This window comes from Semicossyphus pulcher, unplaced genomic scaffold (assembly GCF_022749685.1).
Source record: "Semicossyphus pulcher isolate SPU_LCO1_2020_fin unplaced genomic scaffold, fSemPul1.0.p SCAF_11, whole genome shotgun sequence".
NCBI classification, from domain to species: Eukaryota; Metazoa; Chordata; class Actinopteri; order Labriformes; family Labridae; genus Semicossyphus; species Semicossyphus pulcher.
This window is the reverse complement of record NW_027211615.1, coordinates 4,776,627-4,801,411: the sequence shown is the minus strand read 5'-3', so window position 1 is coordinate 4,801,411 and position 24,785 is coordinate 4,776,627. Positions and strand designations below refer to the sequence as shown.

At 44.0% G+C, this 24,785-nt stretch overlaps 1 protein-coding gene across 2 annotated transcripts in view; it reads right to left on the bottom strand.

Moving 5' to 3' along the window:
* Window positions 1-24,785, bottom strand: part of epha7 (eph receptor A7) — a 91,209-nt gene that overhangs the window by 30,978 nt on the left and 35,446 nt on the right. The gene's annotated exons all lie outside the window — the stretch shown is intronic.

Below are 24,785 nucleotides of genomic sequence, written 5' to 3'. Positions count from 1 at the left end.
ATTTGTGGAACCAGAAAGAGTTCATGGGGCTCCCAGTTAGGGGTGGGCGTCACCGGTGTCACGTTCAGCCGCGACATGGATTTTGCAATACTGTCAATACCGTGATAATCACAATCGTCTGATATCACAGAGTGCATCACTTCCGCCGAGCACACAGAGACCTGCATGCAGACTGTGTGTCTGTAAACATGCACGTGACGCTGCAGCCATTTTTTATAGTGTCGGCGGGATAATTGAGTCACCGTCGTGTCCCCATTATTACCGTAACCTCGCTCTGGTGCTGTGAGGTGTTCACTTTTAGTGGGTTCACCTGCTGCGCACACACGGCATGAGGTTGTGCGTTTGGCGACAGGAAGTCAGATGTGTGACTTTCGTTTCCAAAGGTTACCGTCACGGGGCTGCTCGCGCTGATTAAACATACATTTGAACACCGTTAGAAACGGTAGATGACAAGTAACCCAGCTGCAGCACACAAGTCTAGTAGTCGCTGAACCGAGTGTTCTGTAAAATAGAAAATAGACTTTAAAGTCCCAAATAATGTTAAGTATAATTGTTAATTGTTTATATGTACATGAAAACACATTGATGTGTTCCCTTACATTGACAATAGAGCAAAAAGAGAGAGTCATGTTTTGAGTAGAGGACCTTTACTTTTTGTGATAACGCAATATAATAACTGATACCGCCAAAAGAAAAAGAAATACCATGATATACATTTTAAGTCATATCGCCCACCCATAATCCCACTTTATATAAATAAATACTTTGCAGATGGTTTTTTCGCCCGGCCCTGCAGTGAGCTCTGACAGAGACATGCTCATCTACAGATGCCGGGATGTGTTTGGCCATAAAGGCACCGCATTAGATGTCAATGTCTTCGGTTAATAGAATCCCCCCTTGAGTTCTCCCTGCGCTCAAGCAAGTAAATGTTTTTTTTGGGAGTGTGATTCGCTGAGTGCATCACCCATACCTAACAGCTTAAGTATAGCCCTGTGAGCTACTGTGAAGCCCAGAATCAGAATCACAGTGGAAGGTCAGCGGGGGAAATTGCATTCATGCTACACTGACATGCACACACGAGGCACACTGTGCATGATTGCCCCTCCAATGCCTCCTGACAGGGAGTTCATTTTAACCTGCTGCACGCTGCACGCTCTCGTATAATATCAAAATGTCATTCAGTAGTGTAACAGATGCAGAAATCATTGGTCAGCTTTGTTACATAATTGTTAAGCCAGCAGGGACCCTCTTACTGCAGGAGCACTCAGCTTTCCTGTGTCAGTGTCCAAATTAGGGAGCAGGGCTGGCAGCCTATCATCAGCAGCTCTTAGCACACTCCCTGATTCCTTACAGTCAGCTACAACCGGCTCTGCAATCGCCATTTTTATTCTCCCCCATGTAGAGCAAGAATAGAGTCATCTCGACCTGATCGTACCGTAACCACAATTTACATAATCACATGGCGGTAATGGTGAAATGATGGCCCTGTTCACACCGGGCGCTAACGTGCGTGTGGGGGAGCTCCTCTCACAAGCGGACAGGTTTATATTTAGGCATGAGTGCACCCTGAACACAGTGACAGGATTTAAGGTTGTCAGCTTTTGGCTTTCACACTTTTTTTTACCAACACTGGGCAGCCAGTTTTTACTCCCAACTTTTCAAATACAGCAGCTCAACGCTTCCAAATATGACCGCCTGGGTAAGTCACAGTATATACAAGCCAATGCTGTTCTTAAGCACCAATGAAAGCTGCAAATGTATATGTCCTCTTTTCCCATTTTTCACAGAGATGTATGCAGATTGAAGCCAATCAGCTAAGACGCATTTCAATAGCACCAGGTGTGAACTGTAATTTCCTCCTCCGTCTCGCAGACTGCAGGTCATGTTTTAGAAGGTCGTAACGATTAGCAGGACAGATGGGAAACAGCAATATGACTCAGAGGACAATGACATGCAACATAAACTAAATGTGTTCTGCAGCTTGATTGTGCCAAAAGCTCATATTTACTGCAGACGCTAAACTGAGCCTCTTGATTTAAAATCCTCAACCGCACACGTAAGAAACACGGGGCCTGCTTGTTTGTAATGAACGTCCCAGGCTGCCAAATAAGAACCTTTGTTGACTTCTTCTGGCAATCATAATTACAGTGACAATACACAGCAGGCCGGCATGTGTGTGCAGGATGCAGTGGGAGGTGAGGTGGTTTCAGGGAGGTCGCTGGAAACAAATGACAGGGTCAGGAACAGAGGAAAACTCTGAGCGTTTGTAAATAAACTTCGGTTTCTTTCACAGACCGGTTCCATCTGAAGCCACTTAATCAGAGCAAATCCCCCAGAAGTGCCTGGCTGCATGATGTACAGCCTGATATCCTCTCTCCTAATTGCCGAATTTCCTGAGATCTGCAGAATTCATCGCCCAGAAAGCCTGATGAAGTCATACAAATATGCCATGCTTGTCCTGATCCCCTTTGCTGTTGAGCTGTGTTATAATCATGCTATCTCGCTCCAGACTGTCAGAGAGAATACGCTGTGAAACAAACAGGCGCAGGCCCGATGAGAAATGAAAGCACTGGTACTTGTTATAATGTACACGCTTGGCTTTGCTTATCCGCTGCCTCGCTGACCTTTCTGCTACAAGCAGCTGCGAGGCACGTCTTTTCAAATCCATGACCGAGCTAAGCAGTGATACGCGTTTGCATACGCGGTGGCTTTATCATTTATCTTAATAAAACAAAGACTGTGGAGTGAAAAGGCACAGAGCAGATTACGGCGCGGTGGCTGTGGATATTTACAGGAGCCGCTAAGCAGCCAGACGGCCTTCCACCTCTCTGCTTCCCTTTAAATGTCAAAGCGCAGCCTGAGGGCCCTGTGCTCCAATCTGAAACCCTGATTGGACATCTGAGCTCTACGGGGATTGATAAGTGAGATAATTCACAAAATGCACTGTGCTGCGGACTGATGGCGCGCACTGGGTCAGAATCCTGAGGCCCTGCTATTATTTTGAGGTTTCAGCCCCTGTAGTCACACTTATCTGCGGCTTCACACTGAGGCAGCTGCTCTCATTCCCTTATTATCAGTGAATAAATCGAATGTTTGGCATCCGGCATGAGAAATATTTAAATTAAACCCAGCCGTCGCTTTGCTGAATGTGTGGACATATGATCGCCCAGGGCTGGCATCATAAACATCTATTTATTATAAAAATACTTCTGTCATTAGGAAGATGATCATATTAATCAGGATTCATATGCTCTTTAATCACAGACTTGGATTGGCTCCATCCTCCAGCCGCCTCTGTAATTTTGCAAGAAGCGGTCCAATCCAACACGCTGCTGATTGCCAGCAGATCTAGGCCGGGCCTGCAGCTCTCCAAAACACCACGCAGCTAAATCAGATCAGAGCCCGAGACACGTCCGACAAGCACTGAGGATGACCCCGCTCACGCTGCTGTGGACTGTTGTGTGAGGTGCAGGATGTACTCCCCTGACTGCTGAGCACCTTGAATCTGTCAACAAGTCCGGCTTGTACTCTGCCAGACAAAGTGACAGCCACACACTTCAAGTTTGGTGGGGTTTTGATATTTCCTTGTTGCAAGAAGACAGAAAACAATCCCTCGCACAGCAAGTGGGACGAATCTGAACACTTCTTTCTAAAGGGATCACCTTACTCTGAAAGTGAGCATAAAGCAGGCAGAAACAGCCCCTGAAAAAGCCTTCCTCACTACAAACTCATGCGCTGTGGTCCAACTTTGTTCAAACCCACAAACCATTACTTTTTAAATCTAGTGCAGATCCCAAACTTCCCAAAGATAGTAAATATTTCAGACTGAATGTCGGGGAAATGTGTATCAGTTGAACAGTTCATCTAGAATATTGTTGGTGCTAGCATTAGCTGATAAGTTAGCATTTTCTTACCCTAAACAAGAAGTCCATGAAGCAATGGTTGATGTCAGGGAGGCAACAATAACATAGTGTATATTCTACAGCATGCATTGTGCTTTACAGAAGAGGGGGCCAATAGGAGGAAAACAGCTCTTTTTTGCCCCACAGCCTTCTAGATCTAACGATCTATTTTCCATGACGAAACGAGATGTTGACGAGCTTGAAATAGATCATTGATAATAAAAACTCTGACGACACGTATGTTCTGTTTTCATTAAGGAAACGAGACGGGACTAAAATATTAGTGGTGGCTGTCGGACATTCAAAAAGCATGTCTAATCTGTCTGTAACTGGGTAACGGTTATCACAAAGCTGGTTATGAACTTTCTCTGTTGACCCAGGCTCTGTGCACGCGTTTTACGCATCATTTGACGCTTCTTCTGTCTTTTCTGCTACGTCACCATCTGACGTCACAAACGTGCCCAAAACAGGGTTAGTGACAGTGAACATGTTACAGTGATTAGGTCTTTATTGTATCTATTACTCATTCAGTCTGTGTATCAAACTCAACGGCAACAAATGTGGAACGATGTTCGAGCGCTGCTCGGACGGAGACGGAATTTGTAGCTGAGATGACGAGGAGTCGCAGAAGTTACCGAAGAAGCATAGCATCACGCCGGAAAGGGGGCAGAGATAAGCGTGTCGACACGGGTTTTGTGTTCCCATCAATGCAGATCGGAGACGAGGCAATAATTACCTGGGTCTACTGCAAAGTCATTTGACCCGGGTCTGAATGCCGATTTGTAACCTTTCCCACTAAGCGAAAAAGACGGGGGTGTTAGCGGGTGTTAGCAGCCAGAGGCTCTCATGCACATGCTAGTCCAGAATCTGGTTTTGTCAGACAATGTGGAATAAGAGTATTTTAACAGCCTTAAGGAAACTTCAGGGTAAATTAAAGTACATTTGAAAAGATGGAGAATCAGGAGAAGGGAACATCTCTAATGAGGTGGTGACTCCGGGTGCCCTTGTGATTCTGACGTCTCTATTTTAAAAACAGTTCATGCAGGAAGGTATTAATGCTCCGGTCACATTCACGCACAGGTTTGTGCTCAAACTTTTTATAAATCCCAAGCTTAACCAATAAATGCCCGCTTCAAAGCTCAGCCTAACAACTCATTCTGCCAGAGACAAGCCAAACTAGATGCTTATAATGACCTTAAACAAGAAGTATAGAGCTCATCTGACTGCACACTCGCTTTGAGTCAACAGAGAGCATCTGCAGGAAATGGAGCGGTGCACAGCCGGAGAAAAAGCACCTGGTGATAAGGCGAATGAGACTGGAAGGCCCGGCCGACTCAGCAGCAGCCCTGTAATCAAGGGGACGACCTGATGCTGGCAGCCGCGCTCGTGATGAGTAACCCCCCAGGCCAGACACTCCAGACAGGCCTCCAGCCAGACGGCATGAGGGAGAGAAAAAAAGACAGATTGCACAAAAGCCCATTTAGTGGCTGACTGTAGTTTTGGGGATTGGCTCTTTTTTGTGTCTGTCATCAGCGCTGAGCTCTTCTATCACTCATCTGTCTGCTATGAGCTCACTTGATGTCTTCTTTATGTGCAGGACAAAAAGCAAATGACAGGACGTGAAGGGAACCAGACGGCAGCGAGCGCACGAACGCTTACGACTGGGTGTGTCGCTCCACACACAAACACACACTCGGAGCATATTTGTCTCGCAGGAATACTTTACAGTGACGAGAGCTTATGTGTGTCTCTGCCTACAAAGTGTTGATCCTTCAGATGATTGACCTCCTGAGCCACATCTTTTCTTCTTTGTGCTCTGTTCATTTATGGAAGCAGCTGACTGATTATGATTAATGACTGCTAAGCACAGACACAAACACTGCAAGAAGTGAAAGAAGGGAGGAATTTATTAAATCAAAGCAGTATGTGCACATCTTTTGTCTTACCGCAGTTTATATATTGCTACATTTCCTTTGTGTCGAGCTTTGTTGTCCTTCATTGTCTCAATAAGATAAAACAGTTCTAGGACTGTAAATATATGACAAGCCCTTTAATCATTGATCTATAATAGCCACCACAGGTATTAACAGTTTTTGGTTGCTTACAAATCAGAGCTGTAATAGAATTTTTCACTTATAGCTATTCTTTAATACAACACATCTACCATTCATTTCTTACTAGTCAAAATGAGGAAAGGGAAATCGCCCCTTGCTGGCTGGCTGCAGTATAGGTCATAAAGCCCGCCTCCTCCATGTTAACAGATGGGACATGAGTCAAACTATAAAATCAAAATACACGTCAAATACATTTTTCTCAAACATGGTTTCTGTCATTATAGTTAGTTCTTATCATGCTGATTTACGTCCAAGTGTTCATTTTTCTGACAAGTTTACTTTTAATTAGTTATTTGATGCTTTAAAAAGGATGATTGACAGCTCTGTTGACCAATACGGCTCCTGCAGCCGATCTGTTCTGGATTAGCAGAGTCGAGGAGGAACGGCGAGAGGAGACGTAACTAAAACAATCACTACAGTCATTGAAGTTTCCATACCTGTGAACGTCTGCTTCAGACCAACACAGAGAAGCTGTTCTGCTGTTAACCACGCCGGTGTGCGGGATCCTTGCTGTTTTTTCAGTAAGTTAAGTGTGTGTTTTGGTCAGCGGAAGTGGCTACAGCAGCGCCACCCGCCGATCTCTACCACGCAGACTCTGGCTCCAAATGATGTCACCATCGCAAGATAGCAGCGCCTATCACGGGGCTATTTTGGCATCACTTTCGTACAATGGGAGCAGATGGAGATGTGCATCCCTCTTTGTATACAGTCGTTGGTTTTAACCAATAGAAACATTTCCTGAGTTGTATAGTGCCCTGTATGTTTCAGGTTCCTGTCCCCTGAGTTAAATATAAGTGAGACACTGAAAGCTTAATTACAACCTGTTTGTCAAGATTTTTAAATATTCTCTTTGCATCAGACAATTTCCCTATGTTACTGCCTTCCCCTCTCTGTTCTTGGGAGCTGACTTTTTGCAGTGTGGTGCTTATGGACGTGTGTGATTAAAGAAATATATCTCATGCTTTGCGTGAAGTCGGTTTGCCACAACTCAGTGCTTGTAACAATCTGTTCAGATCAAATTCATAACTATGATTTATGACCAAGTGTCGTGTTAAAGCTGTTTGCGGCGCTAAAAAGCAGCAGAGTCTAACAGGAGCTGATTATTCCCAGACTCAGGCGCGCAGCCTGCCCTCTAAGCCTCCGCGCAGTTCTCAACCGAAACTGCGCTGAGTGATCGGCGGCTTATGCAGACAAAGCCAGCTCTCAGGTTGCCCGGTTGAACTCGGCACAGATCGGCCCCCGGCTCCCTGTGCCCTACAAAAGCACGTCCACTGTCCTTTGTCCCACCTACGCGCCCCCCCGCCAGTCAGCCGGGTAAAGTGACCGTCCGATATCACCAGGCACACAGTCATATTCAGTGCATGGAGAAACGGTAACGCTGTAACACCTGCTAGAAAAACAAGAGGGCTCCCTCAGAATGCAGAATCCCCTTTTTGTTTTCTGGGAGGGAAAGGATCGTCGTGATGCCAGGGTGTAGGAAGGATCGAATACGATGTTTGACCCTGGACAGACAGAGAGGAGGGACATGACACTGTAATATCTCCAAAATAATGTGTGGTTTACTCTTCTATTCCAAAAAGAAAAGTGGCCAGATATGTTGTTGTCATTTAAGCCAGCGTTCAACAATCACAATGTTACGTATCCGATCATAGACAGAGACAGGAGGCTCTGGTTCCTTCAGCCAGAGAAGCAGCCGCAGGAATATTTCAGAGCGGGTCGTGACTTTGACTTTCTCCTCACTGTTGCTCTCTCCACCTGAGCATAAAACCCACAGCTGACAGCAACAAGTTCACACCAGCTCTCAGGGGGCTGTCAAAAGTCTGAGAAAAACTCAGGCAGGCAGGTTGAGGAAAAAACTAACTATCCAAGAAGAAATGAATTACAACATTGCATCGTGGAATATATTCTGTGATGTACTGGACAAAAGTCAGAGAGTATCGGAGCATGGCGTTTCCTGGTGCTGCCCACCTAAAGACAAGGAAACCCTGAGACGACTTGAATGTGGCGTTTGAGTCTCTGCATTGCAGCTGTGTCTTTGTACACAGAGAAATGCAGGAGCATGACAGGCTGTAAACATTACAGTTTCAAACTGACTTCACTGTTGACCGAATTATCTGCAGAGGTCACCTCCTCTCCAAAACAAACAGACCTTGTGCTTAAACCAGTAAAAACACTGAATTAAACACTGTTGTGTTAAAAATCGCTGTTTCTTGACTGTACTTTGGTTTGAGCTGAGCTGCTGCAAATTTTAGCTCACTGGCTTTATAAAATCCTTCCTCCAGTTAAACTTTAGAGTTAAAGTGATAGAAATGTCACATGAAACGCTCAGTAAGTAGTCAGATGGAAACGTTTTACTGTTGGGCTCAGAGCAGGCACATCTAGAAACCTCTGATAAGAGCAGTTAAAGATCCAACAGTTGGGCTCAGCTCTTGTATTTAACTTTGAATCTGATGTTTAAATTCATAAATCGTAACAGATGTGCTTATTTAAAAAAACACCTGCAGCTTCTTTGGATGTTTGAGTTCTTTTCAGCTCAGTGTGTGAGAGGAGAGCTTCATCCTGAGCAGTCTGAGCCCGGCTCACTATCATTATAATGATGTCATTATTGCGAGATAATTAGCCTTGAAAATGTATCTTGGGAAACAATCTCATAGCTTGTACTTTTTCCATCCAGCAAAGTGCCTCTGTTTTGCTGCCAACTCGATATTGGACTTGATAATGACTCTTTTCTTCTTTTGGCTGGTTACAGAAATTTACCCTACAATATCCAGCGTGATCACTTTGCCTTAGTGCGGGTAATACGAATAACAGACACTCTAATGAGATGTCAGAGATCATCAGTGGAGCTGGGAAGAAAATAACGGCGATATTGAGAAGGACTTCCACGAACCGAGCCACGTAAAACACGCGGCGCGCTCAAGGTGGCACCTCGTGGCATTAAGCAATCCAGAAAGGTAGTTTTTCTAACAGCTCTATTAGCTGTATAATGTTTTCTCATTTTGGCTGTTTCACGCCTTCGTGGCGAGCTTATGGAGAGCTGCTTAAAACGACAGAAGCAGGGAGCAGTCACATAAAACTGCGGGCTGAGCAGATGAATCACTCTCCCTGCTGGGTAAGAGAGAAGTCTGTGGAAGTCCAAAGACTGATTAAAGTTTGGAGTTTGGCCAGACAAAAAGAAAAATATGTACTTAACTACATCTTCCCGTTTGCTGTGAATCATATTTCTATTTTCTCTGAGAGGAGGAAGGCAGCAGGTAGCGGGCTAAGAGAGGCTGTCAAAGTGGTCTTAGAAATAAAGAAGGAAGCTATTTAGTCTTTTGTTGCTGCAAATATTCACTCTGGTCAAATGAATTCTCAGCCTCCACATGGAAATAATCAGCTGTCAGAGCCTCGCGCACATTGTGCTGTCCCTGAAATGCAACTGCCATTAGTCACACAGGGACAATTAAAAAAGCTGCCCCAGTCCGTCCTTTGTAAATCTGTCTGAATCGCCTTAATCCTCCACTATTAAACTCCAGAATAGTTGGTGGGACCATTCATATCTACATAGGCGACCGCTCCGCGCTGCAGCCCGGCAGAGCTGTGTGGATTCAGCCGCAGAAAGCAGCAGCAGGGGGTCGATGAGGAGGGGGGGGGTCTGGCTGTTTGTGATGTAGATTCCCTGCTAGTAGAGGACCACCAGTGGAGCACAAACACACACACACACATACACACTCACACAGTATGTTGGTTTGTCTGTTCATCAGCCTGAGCCTGGCCTTGTAGTAGAAGTCATGTATCTGCGTTGCTCCCTGCTGATGTGATGGAGGGAGGTTTAGGATTTGACTGCAGAGGTGTCGATCTGCAGTAATGCACTTATGACAGAGCTGGATTCATATTGGTGTTAACTAGGGCTTTGTATCAATCCATAATACATTATGGTACAAGACTTCAAGGGAAATTCCTGTATTATTTAACCTGGGCCCTATTATAGAGTCCAAATAACTTTAGGTAAAAAACGTTTTTGAATTGCTCCAAAACGAAATGACTGCTGAAAGTGTGTCCACTAAAAGTGCTTGTTTTTGCCACTGACAGGCTCAGACAGTTATTCTAAGTGTCTGACAACATTACAGAAAGGATCCCTACAATGACAGCGCTTGTGGTTAGAAAGTAAGATGCTTTTTTTCCAACCAGAAACAGCCGTTCAATTTCTCTCTTCAAACCCACCAGACTCCATTGACAAAAACAATCATTTTACCTTATAGAACATGGGAGTTGCAGGGTATCGCTACATTGAATTGGTAGCTTGTGTGTGTCAATGTGTGACCTTGGTGTTTAAAATGGTAAATTTGGATCACAGAATATTTGTGTAACACAAAAACACCGCAAAACTCTGAGCAAGCAGCTCCTTTGTTCTGCAAGGCTAAATTTATGTTTTTATCAATGGAGTTTGGTGGCTTTAAAGAGAGCAATTTTATAGGCTGTTTCTTTCCTTATGTTACTCTCTAAGCTAAGGGTCTTATTATAGGGGTTGTCAGACACTTAAGGTAACAGTTTGAGTCTGCCGTAAGAAAAAACAAGAACTTTTAGTGGATATACTTTGATCCGGTTTTAGAATCTGGGAGTTTCCATTCAAGCCCGAAAACAGTATTGCAGCTTTTTTTCTGTCATCTGACAAAAGTAGAAACTTGTGACAAGTTTCTACTTTATGAGTAGAAACTTCTTGCAGTTTCTCTGCTAACAAAGTCCAAACAGGGGAACAGCAGCATGTGAAATTGGGCCAAAGCAGCTTAAAGTTGCGTAGCAAAGCGAGTGACAGCGGGTTCACAAATTGAGAGATGAAGCTCGACATCCTGATTAAGGCAGGCAAGGTGCCACATCATTGTCAGCCGTTGTGTATTGGCTGCAGGATTTGCCATTACTGTAATTGGTGATTTGTGTCTGATAGGCGGCGAGGGAGACGAGGCTTAAGACTTAGTGGGAGGGCCCGGGTGAAAGTTTGCTTTTCAGGGTGCTGAGCTTCTCCCAAACCCCGTCCCAATTACTCCCAGAACAATGACAGACAGTGGCTTTTGCCTCTTTGTGTCAGACGTCCGGTATGTTTACTTAGCGTATCTGCCATCCACTTTGTCACCAGTTAATTGGAGAGAGAGTGAGTTATTCTGATGCAAATCCAAAGACATGTTCACACAATTTAAAGCGAGATACCTTCAGTTAGCTCGAGGTGACAGAATAAAAAAAATGGTTTTGTCAGTGTGGGGGAAGCAGTCCTCCCCCTCCTGCAGCACACCATGCATATGCTTTCAGCGAGCGACTTGATGCACTCGGCTGTCACATGCTGCACACTTTCAGACTGAATTCATCTTCTGTTATCAACTGCGATTTAATTTCAGCCAGAAAAAGCTGAGGATGTTATCTGCAATATGTCAGATTAACAACTGAAATACACCCAGTCGGTGCATGAAGTCACCGAGTCTTGCAAGCTAGATGAAATTTAATTTTGCATCGTAGACAAAATCAAATAACGTCATGATATTAATAAGTGATTATCTCTCTCTTCCTGAGCACTGGAGGAGTGTTTTTACAAAGGCTGCTGAGCACTCGGGGTCTCTGCAGGCCTCTCATTCCAGCTCTCATCCTGACGTCGAGAGCCAAAGTATACTGGTCTTAACACGTTGTGACATACTTTTTGGCAGCAGTCGACGCGAGTCACCAGCGTGATAGGGAGATGATTTGGGAGGAATTTACAAATTTAATTAGCTGGGTCTCTAAGGATGCGAGCTCTTCCAACTTTCATTTAGATGTAATCTTTCTTTGGAGAATAGATTTCGGCACACAGCTCTCACAGAAGAATAGCTCCACTCAGACTCGACGCTTCACGGCATGCAGGAGACACTGACTGCTCGGTGACAGAGAGCACAACAACACACACAATATGGAAACAGAAAGGTGAATTAATTAGCTGTGTAATGGTATAATGGTGCATTTCTGCTACAGCAGATAATAATGCAATAGTGCTGCGGATAATTCCTGACACCTGCAGCTTGTTTATGTGATGCACATTGTTGTGGGGCTCAATCCCTCAGAGACGCATTAGTGTGATGTTGTGGCAAATGGTTTAAGCATGTTTGACAGTCTTTGTTTCCAGGGACACACCAACAGTTTGCGCCTCCAGTGTTGCAGGTATTTACTGGGAAAGCATCATTTCAAAATGATGAACCAGAACATCACAAACTGCAAACATGGGGAACATAGGTGTCCAAAGATACATATTTTTTCCCTCTAAGTAATAAAATAAAATATTCTGTCTCCTAAAAACAACATCACCTCCCTGTAAGCTCGATCTCTTTCCAACTAAAATATGTTGCACTCTTGCATTTCATCAACAATCTCTGAAATCACAAGGTTAAATAAGGTTAAATAGGCGATCATTTTCTCTCGGTCAGACCCGAACACTTCCCACTAACTCTTTGTTCCATCTGTCCAAGGACGCAGCAGAGTGAGCAGAGAGGACGGCCAGGTGAAGGAGATCAGCCGATAGAAAGGGACTGCGAGGCTCTGCAGAAGCTCTTGGCCGTGTTACCTTGTCACAGCATCCCTCACGCCCTCGCTAACTTCATCCAGACCAGATGTGGAGCCCATCTGCTCTGCAGCCAATACCAACGTCCTTTTAGATCCTCGGCTGCTGTAATCTTTGTGCTGCTGTTTTATACCAAATAATTAAAAGCAGCCTACCAGATGGCAGTCATACAGTCCCTCTGCTTTGATAACAAAAAGGTTTAAAGCAGTAGCAGTACAGCTGAGGAGGCTAGCAGGTGTGCAGAACTAAACTAAGGCTCGGCCAGGCCCTGAAAGAATCCGAGGCGACAGCTTTCCGGGGTCAAAAGGTCGTGTGTAATTGCCAGCGGCCTGTTTGAGAGGAGGCAAATGGACTTTCTGAGTTTTTTTCCCCTTCCTTTCTCCAAAGCCAAAGTGGTCTGCCACAAACTCATTATGATTTCCAAGTGTGATGATCTGAATAAAAGGGGAGGGGGGTGGAGCAGGGGGTTGAAGACATAATTAGTTTTCCTCACTGCAGGAGACAGTATGCTGATGAGACAATGAAAGCCGAGCTGTCAATCTTCTCCAATTCTTTCATCTCACAAAGCACGAGTGAGTAATGCTCACAGACCCCAAAAAATCCCAACACACCCTGAAACCGCAGAGCACGACTGGGTTACGCAACGCAAACCTCTGCCAGTTCACCACCAAGAACCGTTTCACAGACCACAGGAAGGAAGCAAAAACAAACACTCTAAAACAGGATGCTTTCTAGCAATCAGAATCCAGGTCATGCTCTGTCAAAGGGCTGGAAGTGAATAACAATGTTCGAACACTGCGAACAGAACAGATCTTAAAGGGGGATTCTGGTATTTTTTTGTCTTGTGGCTTTGAACATAGAAATATAAATGGCTGTTTCTGGATTAAAAATGTGTCTAACTCTTTAACAAAAGGTCTGTAGGGATCCTTTCTCTAATGCTGTCAGTGGAGGCCAATTTGCAGCCACGTTGCACCCATGCGACCGGCTTCATGGCTGCCAGCTGAAGCAATCTACGGGAATAATTCCAAAACGCTCTGTGCCTTTGTCTTTTGTGCACACAATATGTAAAATAACACATAAAATAAACTAAATAAAAAGGACCCATATTTAAAAATACTGGAATTATGCTTTAAATGTACCTAAACATATTGTCCATATTATCTAAGCTCTGTTAATCCTCAAGGATGCTTTAAACTGCAACTAACCAGTACCAAGTAAAGAATAATAAGACACATTAATCAGGCAACCTTCTCCCACGCACAGCACTTAAAGGAGTAGCCTTCAAGAGCAGCTTTTAAGTGATCACATGAATAATTACATGTACTAAGCTCGGAACATTTTCTCGGTGATAAAACCGATCCAGTGTTAGTGATGGAAGTTAATCTTATTCCTGGGAAAACCTTCAGAAGCAAGTAACACATGGAAGGCTCAAACTTTCCTATCATGGAGGCAGACATATTGCTTACAGTATGTTGTCATGACAATCATTCCAAAACATGTCTCTGAAGCAAGGGTAGGATATAAATAATACAGAAGGGGGTTTGGGCCATCAAAGCCTCAGGCTGTGTGTGAAAGTAAGCTGCTAATTCAACTAGCATTCAACTACAGCACAAAATAAACTGAAATAATAATGTCCTTTAAGTTTGGACTACGTTATTATCACTTGCAGTAAAATCTAGGGGCCTACATGCATGTTCTGGGTTTTTAGGGGCCCATGGGTCAGCTAGCTATGATCCTAGCGGGCTATAATTACTAAAATATCACACCTCTAAAGCCGTCTTAGGATGGCTAATGGTTTTAGACGCTCTGGAGACGTGGGACAAGCTGAAAAACATTTGACATATTATCACCTTCTAAAATTAATATGGCTAAGGTGTTAGCAAACATTTACGAGACACGTAGCTAAAGTTTCTGGCTACATGACAAATGTAAGGTGAAGTTCACTAGCTTTGTTGTGGTAACTGCCAACTCATGTGAAAAACATCTGGCATTTTGGCTGCCAATCTGTCCTTAGCTGGCCGATAATTTTGCTATTTAATACTTGGCAGGTAGGCAGTGGAATAATGGAATAATTTAAGATAAAAAACACACAAAATAAATCGGTCTTGTAGAGATAAGAGTGTGTGAGAGTTTGTGGGCTGGGAAACCAAAAGTTTAAAGAGGCTAAAAGCTCCAAGCTAAACCTGTTAGCATGTAAAATATTGATTAGCAGAGCTTTAAATGTAAGTATTTTCTTAAACTTAACAACAAAATAAAGAATAGGATGAAGGATTTTTTACTTTGTCTTCATATTTGTTTTGAAATTGTGCTCTGATTGATGCCGGCTGAGACAGATGTGATCTTGTGTGTGGTAGTTGAAACATGTTCTCTGTGGCTAACATGCTAACGCTCTCCAGGCTCCAAACAATCCTCGTGCAGCAGCAGACAAAATACCATCGCCTACAGGAAATAGCGATCAAAGTTTAGCTATTGACTGGGGATTGCTGCTGTGTGTATGTGTGTGTGTGTATGTGTGTGTGTGTGTGTGTGTGTGTGTGTGTGTTTTGTCCAGCAGGGGGAATTTTCTGCTATTGGGCACCTACGGCATCCAACCCCGCTTGGCTTTTTATTACCCTTGGAAGTCCTTTTAACTCCTTCGGCAGGAAATGAAACACTCGAATGGCTCTATTGCAAAGTGCCGGAGCCATTTGCAGCCAGGGCCGTGACATTCCCGAGCATGTGTTCCATATAAAGAGAGGCTCTGGGAGTCACAGGTGCATGCTGGCAGGGTGTGTGTGTGGTATGTGTGGGTGTGTGTGTGTGTGTGTGTGTGTGTGTGTGTGTGTGTTTGATTGAATGTGTATGAGAGGAGAGGGAGTGCAGGCAGATAAAGAGAGAGAAGGAAAGAAAGTATTTTGGTGTTTACTGAGGCCTTACAGTCACCCGTGGGCAGTAAACGCAGAGCTGCTGCATTCCAGGGCCGCGGCCAGCTGCCTTCACTGACCGGCCAACGCTTGACAACACACAGGGCAACTTTAAATATGGAGCACCAAGTTCACTTTCAGTCCCGACTTCACAGGGAGAGTGCAACCATGTGGACTGAGGATTTCCCTGTGATTCATTTTGGCTGCAATGAACAAGTTTTAATATTAACCTGTTGATAACTCTCTGATTAACTGATCAACAAGTAGTGCAAATAGTTCATCAAAAGGCTCTCCAACTCTTTCATTAATACAATTCTATTGTTTCTATTAATGATGGTTTACAAAGATGAAACTTTCTCACAAGTGGCGACAAAAGATAACGAATAATCAGGTGCGTTTCTCTGCCACAATGAGCTCTTTGTTGCTCTCCTTGAGAACACCCTGAGCTCTGAGGGCCTCATTTCGCTGCTAAACATGTATATTCTCATCGCTGCTCTTTTGTTCTCGGGTCACACTGTTATTTGTCCCACGCTTCGTCTGCCGCCGCCGCCGCCGCCGCCACCGCACACTGACTACCTTAATTAGTGGCACTCACTGAGAGACATTAATAAGTGTCCAACAAACCTGAGATGGAATATATTAGAGTTCCATTTTGGTCGACAGTGACATTTCTCATCAACTACCCCTCAGGTCTGTAATTTCACTGAGCGAATGGTCCGTGCTCGTGATCTGTCACCCGGCGGTGGCGGCACGGAGAGGGCTCGGGCGCTCATACCTTAATGCTCTCATGTATGTGGAAAATACGATCCACACTCAAGAAGAAACATGCATGTGTCTGTTGCAAGATCATTTATATTCATACAGTTAGTTTAATGGCCAAATGGCCCCAGAACAGTAGTTTATCAAAAGGTTTAGTTTGGTTGTCATTTATCTACAGATGTATACCTTCACCCTTATGTGAAAGGAGGTGACTGGAATTTAGTTTTTACTGCTCGCAGCTAAAATGATCAGAAACTATGTTCGTTTTAATCCAGAGATCTGCGGTCACTTGATTTAAACCACTAAAATCCTTTTGTAAACCAGGGTTGAATATGGAGAATTCAGATGTTGGCATTTTCCAAGAATCCTCGTCTAAATCTGCTCCAATTTTTGTCTGAATTCCTGTAAAAACATTTGTAGCTACAGGTGAAATTCTGACGCTCAAATTACATAATTACATGTCATGTTGATTTTCATGAGGAAAATGTAATACTACATATTATAGCCTATCATTAATGGTTTCTCTTGCACAAATAACAATGAAAGTCCAATGACCTCGATAGTCTAACTGGTAAGAGACTGTCTGCACCACAAAATATGACATAACAGGTTGTCTTTGCAACAGCTTACAACTGTTAACACAATCTCTTTTCTAACCTGAACCGAGAAGTTTTGGTGCCTAAATCTAACCTGCGACCTTTTCACAGTGTCAACCGTGTGTTTCAAGTGTTTGTCTGGTTAGAACATAAAGAAAGGTATGAGGACGTGTTACCCTACATCCTTTGGGTCGCATTTGAGGGACATAACAGAATCTAATGACTGTATTGAACGAGGACTGGTCTGGTGGTAAAGGTTTCAGAATGATCCGAGCCAAGCTGACACTTTTCATGCATTTGGCTGATCATCTCATCCGGACTGATTTGCAGCAGATTAACAGTTTGTGTCTTGCTTAAAGACACTTCAGCAGACTTTGTGCTGTGAGAGGTGAGCTGTCAATCTAACCACTCAGCCAGCCTGTCGCCAATGTGTAAACATGCTGCAGAGTCTAGGCAAACATTTGAATGTCTGAACTTCCTGCTTCATGCCTGCAGAGATATCCTTATTTGTTTACAGAATATCTGCAAATACACACACAAATTTAATATCCCAAAAGCATGGATAAGGGCAACAATGCTCAGGGAAAGTTGTTTATTGGCCAACTTCTGCCAAAACTGAGTTGTCAAAAGTGTGGGCTGATAAATGAGAGCGGCTGACGTCTGAGAGAGAGAAAGAAGTGATTCCAGAAAGGTGAGGGTCTGAGCGAGTCTCCATGTGGAAGGTAAACAGCAGATTGACTGCCAAAAAAAGAGAAAAATGTTGCCTCAATCTCTTTCTGCTGCCGCGCAGAGGTCTGAATAATTAAAGGCATGTCTGTGTCTGCTGCGGGGGAACACAGCCTATAGGATGAAGCTGAATGTGAATCAGCGCTCCCTTTTCAACTTCCACATATTCCCGGCTGAGCCCGAAACATCAGAATGTTGCAACTTCTCTCACAGCTTTCAGAGTGAAATAATATCTCTGTGCAAATGTGCCAAATTAATAACTCTGCATCCAAACACAAACAAACTGGGTAGGAGACACACAGACAGAAATAAACAGAAATAAAGCACAGAAAACACACAGGAAGGGTTTAAAACAAGAAATTAATAAAGAATTAAATCAGAAACATGAGTAAATTTAGATTAATCTATTTATGTATTTCATTTTAAGCTGTCCTCTCCTTTAAACATTATACTTGAGTAAAGGTTTTTGTTAGAGCTACTTGCAAATAGTTCACCAATCCTACAGTGGAAGTCAGTCAGTTCATTGGAACTGCGTCTGTTGTTTGTGCGTCTGTTAGACATACACTGCAGTGTTAACACTGGAAGGCAACCTTGTGGGTGATGCTGTTTGTTATGAGAAGTGAGTTTCTCCTTTGTGTCAGTAAAGAAAAGTATGGGGAAATACCGCAGAGGCACTGATGCTATATTAGCTAGTTAGCTAGTTAGCTTGTGAGCAGCTACAACGCCTAGTCAATAAGCCTCAACAAACCACACTACAGTTTAGAGAACTGAAGCACAGACGAATGAGTTTGTGTTGTTGTAAATAAACAAAATGTTGCAACAATCAGAATCTTTACAGCTTTTGCCGTTAGCATCGTCGTTAACAGGCAGCTAGATTTCTGTGTGTGCTAAATGTATATTCTAAAGAGCCATTGTCACACCAAACTATTTTCTGATGCTGCAAAAATATATATTTATTTAGCATAAATGTGCAACAACTCTTTGAATATCACAATCTGAAGTCAGGTGGAGTGCTTATTTTGGGTGGCCCAACGACTGAAACAACTTGCTGTAACAAAGAAATAAGAATCTTTACGCGTCTTTCTTCCAAAGACCATTTTTGCTGATATCTTGGTTTTCCTTTGGTCCACAACTGCATGCTGGCAACCATTCTTCAAAGTCCCTGGAATATGTAGTTACATGCTGCAAGCTCCTGCAGATCTACATCTCTCTATTCACAGAATTATCTCTGATATGAAGCATTTGAAGTATTCCAAGAAATTACATCAAAATATGGAAAAATACAGATGCAAGCACTGTAGGGACAGTTTCTACTGCAGAGTTCAAAGGGTTAATAGTTTTGGGACAACATGGAGCTCTATGGAGCAGAGGTTATATCAGCCTGTGATACCCACACAGTTCTTGCTAGGCGATACATTCATGCAAATATCAACACAAATATCAGCAATCTGCCGTTATCAGCCCTTCAAAGCAGAGCGGCTGAGTCCTATTCTTGACTGCAGTGCTGCATGGATGTGTCTCCCTGTGTCCTTTCCAGCGCACTGAAACAGCTCGTTGCTCTGACAGGCTTCCTGCACCGAGTGAAAGGACCGTCCAACGGCCGCGATAGGGACCGAGTGAAGGGGAAAGAGGCGACGCCAGCTTCTATGAGGGAGGGCTCGCTCAAGCATGGCAGATTCTGGGGGATTTAGGGAGCTCGTCTGCCAGCAATAAAAGGCTGAAACAGGATACTTGGTGAGATTAATTACCTAGATAGGCCACGATAATGCCATTTAAATGGGAAAGTAATTAAAGTGCACCTTCCATGAAAATTATTCATTGCTGACGGATTGGGTGACAGACAAATCAGGAGGCATTTACAGAAAAGCTACAGGTTAAGTGCTCCGAGCTGCTGCACTGAGACCACCACAGTTTTATTGCAGCTGTTGAATCTTACTGCTTTGCCCAGCTCTCATCAAATTACTGAGAGCATGTGGAGCGGGGGGGGCGGCGGCGGCGGTGAAAAGAATGGGCTCCCAGGTAACGTAAAACCGGGGACAAATGCTACAAAGGAGGATCCGCTTAACTAGAAAATTACACTGGCTGGCACTGGTCATTGGGGAGCGCTCAGAATCAATCAATCCTTCTGTTTAAGGCCACCGTGGCAGATTGGAACACAAAAAGGGATAAATCAATGGCCTCATTGTTCCCCAAGTGTTACTTTCACAAATGCACTGAACAATATCCATTTAGTGATGATAAAGTGTCAATAAAGTGGTGGTATAGATTACAGCCGAGGAGCTATAGAGTATCAATTTGCACACATAAACATCTAAAACCGAATGATCTTCGAGGTAAATAAGCATCAAATCATGCTACAAACTCTGCAGACCCCAGACACCAAAGTGCTGCAGGACAGAGAAGCAGACTCTGACCGAAGCAGCCAAACAAAACTGAAATATTTGCTTCTCACGCAATGCAAGGGCACAGAGGCTTTTCAGATCAAAGTAAAATGCTTAGCTCACATTCTTGTGTGCCTCAATGCCTTTTCTCCCTCCTGCATTGAGAGATTGTACTAAAGGGAATAGCCCGTTGTTCTCTTTGAATGTTTAAGTAGGTTGAGGGGGACTTTAACATCATCCAACATTCACACAGTGCTGCACAACAAATGAAACGAACAATGGCTAAAAATAAACACTAAAGATAACTGTGGGCTGTTTTTAAATTCCATCTCACACGAAGCCTGATTCACAGCTCAATATTATGACTCTATCTCATCATTTCTGTTTGAGAACGACGGCCGTGGCAATCTTGGCATTCAGAGGCGACCTTGTCTGAAGCTTCTTTTAGACATTACGAAACCTGAGGTACCACGGGGGTGGGGATGGTTGCTGTTTTTGGTGATCTGCATGTTTTATTCGTGTTGGAGTGATTTCAAGCTAAAGCAGGGTGTTAACTTCTCTTTCAGGCTTCAACGGTAAATGCATTTTTAACATCCTTTTGTGTTCTCAGAGTAAAATGTCATACGAGCATTGAGGATTGTTCTTTAAACATCCTGTAATGATAAATTATCTGAATGAGAAGAAAGCTATAATTTCAACATGTTCACTCCCAACAAGTCAAATACAACGGCTTGGTCAGTAGACCAACGCTCTGGGTACTCCTGTAGTGTCATTGTTTAAACGTGCAGCAATCAGCAAGAGGAGATGTGCAATAATTGGTGAGAATTTCCAAATAAAGCTCAAAGCCAAAGTTTTGGATGTGCAACAATATTTAGCATGTGGTAAACATTGTTAGAAGGTTACTGTTTGGTTTTTGCACCAAAACTACTCGGTTAAGATTAAAATGATCAACGTACATTGTGCACATAGAGTAACTAACTTCTGAATAAGCTAATGTATCTGACTTAAGTACATATTATAACTCACGTACATGTAACGTTGTTGTCAACTAAGGTCTCACACAGAAATAAAACCCCTTATTTGTCCCTGTAAAACCACAGCACTTGACTTATTTAACTAACGGAAATCCATCACGTAATTCAGAATTCAGTGCAATATGATGGGCTACACGGTGGTGCAGTGGTTAGCGATGTTGCCTCACAGGTAGAAGGTTCCTAGTTCGAATGTAGGTGACCTTTCTGTGTGGAGTTTGCATGTTCTCCCTGTGCATGTGTGGGTTCTCTCCGGGTACTCCGGCTTCCTCCCACAGTCCAAACAGATGCTCATTAAGTTCATCGGTGACTCTAGATTTCCCGTAGGTGTGAGTGTGAGTGTGAGAGATTGTCTGTCTCTAAAGCCCTTTTTACACTGCCAGTTCAAGGCGGGCTTATTATGCCTCTGTATGTTCTATGTATAACACACGGAGGTAGAATGGTGGGGCGAAGTCGTTCCGCCTCTGAGCTGGCATCGGAGGTAGTAACAGAGGAGACACAGCGTGTAAACAGCAGAGCCGTTACGGTGCTGAGGTGGAACCGGGCTTAAGTGTCAGCCCTGTGATTGGCCGGCCCTGACAGCTGGGATTGGCTCCAGCCCCCCCGTGACCCTGCACAGGACGAGCGGTATAGAAAACGGATGGATGACGGTTTGGTTTCACAAAGGAATTGAATCTCTGGCTACTGGAGGAAAGTCCTGTTGTTTGCCCCATCCATGCCTCCGACTGCTTTCCTAAACACACTCTGCTCTTTAAGCCACATCACCGGACTTCAAAGGCAGATGAAAACACAAAGCTACGGGACAGCATCCAGAAGTGACAGAAGATGCAGGATGGTCATATTTTCAAGCGTTGGGCCACTGACCAAGCTGCCGTGTTTGACAAGTTGAGCGTGAGAACAGACAGAGTTATATATATGTTATGTTTTTAGTGTTAAACAAAGATGCAACATCTGAAACGATGTCTTTATCTTATCAAATGTTTTGGAATGAAGAACGAGGCCTTGTAGGCTTTCAGAGGCATCTCCAGTCAGACTCACCACAGTCTAAATAATGCATCTGCCTCAGTCTCCCCTGTTTTCTGCTCTGACTCACTCACAGAGCCCGTGAACGCGTTAGAGCTCAACTATTGTAAAAGTTGCTATCTGAGTGTAACAGGCTTTGTGCTGCTGGCTAACACACGCAGTCAACATTCAAATCAATTTTCCACAGGCTCTTCCTTTCACTCATTAGATTGTTTATACCTCTTGCTGATCGCACCTAAACCCCAATTCAATGGTCTCCAGCTGAACGTGTACAGAAACACACACACACTCGCACACACACTCACACTCACACTCGCACACACACACAGGTCCTGCTGCCTTTCCCATAACTAATTTCAAATCCTATTTCTGTGCCCTTCTCCACAGTGCTTTTTCTGGCTCAGAGATGTGAACAACGTCTTGAATAAATATTAATGGTTATTCTATGAGCAGTGCCCACTCACAAGTGTGCTGGAAGAACAAAAGGCCTTGTTTACAAGGGCGCTTGAGGAAAACGAAGGCACAGGGAGCCTCCGAGGGCCTCCGAGGGCGTCTCTGTGGCACTATTGACTCACAATGGAGTGCTGATTGAAACACACTCTTAACTTCCAGCGTGCTGCGATGGCGAAGACGGCAAAATCCTGAACATGACGGATTTCTTTTCAGGCGCTGCGACGGCGAAGCCGCAGAAATCAAGCTAAGGAACTAGCAGCCTCTACTTAAACTCATTTAAGACAGAGCTGAGAGGTAATTAGGTTTCTGGGAACAATAAGCACTCAGCACCTTGTGTAGCTCCAGCCTCGCTCCAGACTTTTCCTTTGGTGTAATTAGGGGAGGTGTGAATTCCTCATCAGATGGATCACCATCTGCATTCACACACTGCGTGTTCATTCCCCCAGTCCCCAGCTACGAGCCTATGTTCATGCTGATTATCATGCAGGAGGTGGGGATGGGGAGAGATTGAGGAGAGAGCTTCTTTTTTACACATTTCTTTCAGTGCTACGGGGCTCCAGCACCTCGCCACGCAAAGGTTAATCAATTCTGAATGATGAGCCATAAAAGCTTTAATAATGCAGTCATTCTCTAATGAGTGGTCCTGCATGCTTGCTCAGGAAGGACCGATTGTTTTAGGAAGCTCCGATGTTCCAATTACAAAGCGCTCAAGCATTCCCTAACTGCCCGGAGAGCACTGGACACAGTGAGGGTCCAGTGAGCAGGACAATGAGCCCTGCAGCATGCAGCTAATGTCTGCTCCACATGGGAAACAAGAGAGACTCATCACACGGCCGTCGAATCAACCGAATGCTCAATATTGACGTGCACGTCAGCCGAAACCCGGAGAGGTTTCAAATGTAGTTCAAACACTCTGATCTCAGAAACCAGCTCTGATTTCTCACAGACGTTCAGCTTTAAAAACTTCAGAGTGGAGGGATGGATGAACAAAGTTTGTGATTATGACATAATAATGTTCCATTTTCGTACCACTGTCTGCCTCCTCTTATATTTCCCCATCCTTAACCAAATAGTCCTTCTACCCAAGACAAAGGCAGTGTTGGAACCATAATTAAGCCTCTCTCTCTCAGGGCTTCAGGTTAAGGTTTCTGTGAGTCAGTGCAATTAAAAATGATGTTTCTATGCATCCACATACAATAGATTGATCCAGAGTTAGGGTTAAGGTTTTGGCCGAATACTGACCTCTTATCAAGTATCTCATATCGCTCAGTAATGCCATGCATGAAACAACTATAACACTCCTGTGCGTCCATTCTTCTGCACATATGATTTATTCTTTTCATCACTGTGTTCTGTAATTTCAGCCTCCGCTTAGAGGTATTATTCTGTCCCGGTCCCAGCACATGAACAGATGGAGCGGGTCGCCCGGCATTGAAGAGCTGCTAACCCTGAAGGAATTTGATTAGTCTGGGTTTCAGAGAGGGGTTTGGGATTGCATCATCGTCCAACCCGATACCATAAAGACTCGGGGAAATCAATGCAAGTGAAGATGAGCTCATTTTGTAACTATTGGGTGTCAAGCTAAACATCTGATCAACAAAGTGATCAGCAGCCTGACCTACTCCGGCCAATTACACTGATTATAGTGTTATAGCGCTTTAATGGTGGCCGCTCACTCAAAATAATAAACATGACACCATCTTGGCCGAGCACGCTACTCTTCCACAATAGCTAATGGCTAAATATCCACCGAGGTTAACTGAGTAATTGTCTGTTGTCAACATGCCACGTATAATTATGAGTGACTCTAAAAGAGCATGTGTTAATTGTTTTTTCTGGCTCTTTCCTGCAGGTCGTCCTCTTCCCACCATCCTCGTGTCCTTGGCCAGGCAACCCCTCGGCACATTCCAGCGTGTGTCTCTGTCACGAACTGAGCGGCACGAAATACATCATCCCCCAACACTACAACCCACACACATCCATTCATCTCAACGCCTCTTTCCCTCGCAGATACAACCCGGGATAATGACTGTGTAATAAACTGTTTTTGGTAGCAAACGACAGCCTCTGGATATGTATGTTTTGACGGGAAAAACGGCAGGTGAGCAGCGTTATTTAACGTTTAAATGAGGTAATATATGGAGCTAAAGATTCAGTGCTCTCTTTGCACTTTCCTCCTTTTAATCAGCATAGTCAGAACAGTCTTTCGGGCCAACTGTGTTTCATGGATGCTCAAGCATGAAAGAGGAATCTTGTTGGGTGGATCCATAGAAATAATGAATAAACACGGCCTTAGAGTTTGTCACTGCAAAATACAGCATTTTAATTACGTTAGATT